At 38.0% G+C, this 3,514-nt stretch overlaps 1 pseudogene; it reads left to right on the forward strand.

The window, feature by feature from the left end:
• Window positions 1-427: 427 nt before the first annotated feature.
• On the forward strand, window positions 428-3,190 carry LOC113457441 (annotated as a pseudogene).
• The last annotated feature ends 324 nt before the right edge of the window (window positions 3,191-3,514 follow it).

The following is a 3,514-nucleotide window of genomic DNA, read 5'->3' on the forward strand; positions in this document are numbered from 1 at the left end:
AGACACTTTTTATTCATTAGGTAAACAGTGCTAACATCCTTCGGAAAGTGATTTGCTTTTAAATTGATTTTGAAAGCACAATGTTCTTAATCTTGAGCTGTTTGGCTGTTTTTCCAATTCCCTATTACAGACCTTGGAGGCCCAGTCCTCACTGTCCAAAGGGCCTTGGGGGACACTTTGAAACAATGGCTTGGCTTTAAAATGTGGGAAAGTCTGGCCTGAAAATAGGGAAAAGCTGGTTAATCTTGGTTCTAGAGCTGGCTTTCCAGTGAGCTAAAGGAACATATGAAAATCTAGTAATATAATATATATTACAGTGGAGCATGGATATTTTAAAAAATATATTTTGGGAAATTAACACTAAAGTTATCTCTTTCAAAGCTTTTCATTTTATTGAAAATGTTTGAAAATTAATTCAACCCCTTTATCCTAGCTGTATTCAAATTCATACGTATTTATAATTCTCTTCGTTTGGTTTTTTAGGTTTATCAATTTATTTTTACTTGTGGCATCAAATTTGTCGAAAAACAACTGTTCATGGCACTTTCTTATAATATAATACTTAAAAAAGATGTTGTAATGCACAATGGTCATTTCTGATTTTATTAATTTAGGTTTTTTTCTGTTTTTCTTAATTATCCAAGTTCCCCTTTTCATCCTAATTTTAAAGAAACAATTTTTATCCATTATTTTCTACATACCTAAACTAATTATTTGAATTATTTATATATTTTGAGTCTCAATCTCATGTCACCCAAGATGGCCTCAGATTTGCTAAGTAGCAGGAAATAAACTTGAACATGTGAATCCGTTGATCCTCCTCTGTCCTCAGCTTCTCAAATGCTGGGATAACAAGACAGTGCCATTACACTTGATATCTGTTTTAGTTATTTGTACTCTAATTTACACAGATTTCAGCCCTGTCATTTTTATGATTTCTTAAATTGTGAGGTCCTGCTTTTACTTGAGATCATTCTCATTTTTGCATCATTTATTTTTCCCTGCTTGCTTCCCATTTGATATAAGCAAGTAAAATTATAAATATTTCTAATTTGGTGTTTTTGTAACATCATAATTTTTGGTAAATTATACTTTCATTTGCATATGACATAAGGTATCTAATATATATACATATATTTCACTTATTTTGACTCATTAATTATAAGGATGAATTATTTATTATCTATTCTTTTGTGTTCTTCCAGTTTTTTTCTATCATTCTATGGTGCCATTCCAATTTGTAAATTATATAGGCTGGCAATATTTTAAAATTTAGTTATATGACCTAACATTAGGTTGGTCATAAAGTGTCTTCCATGTTTGAGAAAATATTGCTTTTGCTGTTCATAAAAAGAGTGTTCTGTAAATAAATTGTAGGTTCACTTGATGTATAGTTTTCCTTTAAGTTATCTGTTTCCTACCAAATATCCATTTGGCTTTACTTACATTATTAAATGTAAATGTTGACTTTCCCAACTATTATTGGAGATCTTCCTATTTATCCCATCCATTTTGTCAGCATTTACTTGGTGCCCCGTTAGATCCATAGTTTAGTTTACAAAGTTTACCATTATTTTATTGTATTTATTTATTTAGGTTTTTCAAGTGAGGGTTTCTATGTACAACAACCCTGGCTGTCATCGAACTCACTTTGTAAACCATGATGGCCTCAAACTCACATCTTGAGTGCTGGGATTAAAGGTGGGAATCATCACATCTGGCTAATTGTTATTAATTTTTGATGAACTGATACTTTTTCAACATATGTGCTTTTGTTCTTGTACCAGTTCTCCACATAAAGTTACATTCCCATGAGAGATGCCACCACTTCCTCCTGAGCACTAGCCCCAACCTGCTGCTCAACCCTCCAGGCTTTCTTATCCCTAGGGAAGTGATTTAGTGGAGACAGGCCATTCAGAACGGAATGTTCCAACGTCTCTCAGTAGTGGGACTCTGTATTTGTTCCCATCTACTTCAGGAAGAAGCTGCTCTAATGAGGGCTGAGCAAGGTTGATTCAAGCAAAGGGATGGTTGTGGAGAAGCACAGTCTCCTGCTGCTTTGGTGTGAGTTTGTGAGACAGTACTCCACCCTGCTGAATCAGGTCCAAGGCATGCTGCATAAATTTTATGGAAAGAACTCTTTCTGTGCCCACAGGGGCCTGGATTCCAAAGAGAACCCAGCAGACACAGTCTGAGGAAAGATGTAACTCCACAAAAAGTGATGTTACACAATTACACCAACTGCCAAACAAAGGTTCACTATGGGAACATTCACATGACTCTGAAAGATGGGATGGTGGCCTGAGTGATCATCCCACAACAATCAGGTTCTGCAGAGGTTTATGCAGGCCTTTGTCCTTGGTCCTGAGGGCTCTGTTGCCAGCAAATTCTATGTTCACAATGACATCTTCAGATACCAAGGTGAGGTCTTGGGTGCTTTGTCACCGAGGCTAAGGAGGAACCTGAAGAAGAAATAGAAGAACCTTACAAAAGACAGCAAACACCCGAGGTCATGCCTGATGATTTGGGAACTTTCTAAGATCAGAGTGTCAGCAATGATTTGGTGGAGCATTTGGAAAACCCTCTTGTGGAACTAGAGCCAGAACAAGAGATGGAGATGGACTAGGAAACTGTGTCCAACATCCTGAGCCTGCAGTAGGGGAAGTTGCTTCTGAGGATGTGCAGAAAAGCATATTCCTAGTCCCAACGGACTTCACCCCAATATAGGAGAACTTGTAGGACATTTTCTTGAACAACCATGACAGTAAGACTCTTCCTTTCAGAGGGATAAAGACACCATCTCATGCGGTCAAAGTATCACCTTCACAGCCCATACAGAATCTAAACCTGAATCTCAATTTCCACCACAAAAGCTTCAGAGAGTTCAGAAAGGTTAAGAGGAACGGATTAATATTCCTTCTTATTGGGGGATTCTGCCAATCTGTGAGACTAGTGAAACAGGTGAAGTGGAATCTCAATGGATGGTAAGGCACTGTGACAGTCACCAGCTCTTCATCAGGAACCTGCCACATGAGGTTGCCAACTTGGAACTGATATAATTTTTCCACAATTATGGGAATGTGGTGGAACTGCACATTAACAGTGGTGAGAAATTGCCCAACTTCAGTTTTGTTCTGTTTGATAATTCTGAGCCTGTTCAGGTCCTTAACAGTAGGCCATCATGTTCTGAGATGTGGAAGAGAAGACTCCTACTGCCAGGAAAGACCATCTCAGGAATCACCTTCATGGACTCAGAGGCTCAAAGCAGACCTAACTGAGCAGCTAAATGAGAGGCCCTCACCACAGAGGTATGGTGCAGAAACCAAGTTTTGTCATGGGCAGGAGGATTGCAGTTCCAAGGCAGTGAACTACTTGGTCTTGATCTCCACAGAGCACACAGCCCCATCTCCTGCAGAATATTGTATCCCCTCAAGCATGCCTTGTTGTCTCAAAGTAGTCTACTATAAAATGCTTGAGTTTGAACAATTTTAATTTCATTTGTATTCATGCTATT

Source organism: Microtus ochrogaster, chromosome X (assembly GCF_000317375.1).
Source record: "Microtus ochrogaster isolate Prairie Vole_2 chromosome X, MicOch1.0, whole genome shotgun sequence".
Taxonomy (NCBI): Eukaryota; Metazoa; Chordata; class Mammalia; order Rodentia; family Cricetidae; genus Microtus; species Microtus ochrogaster.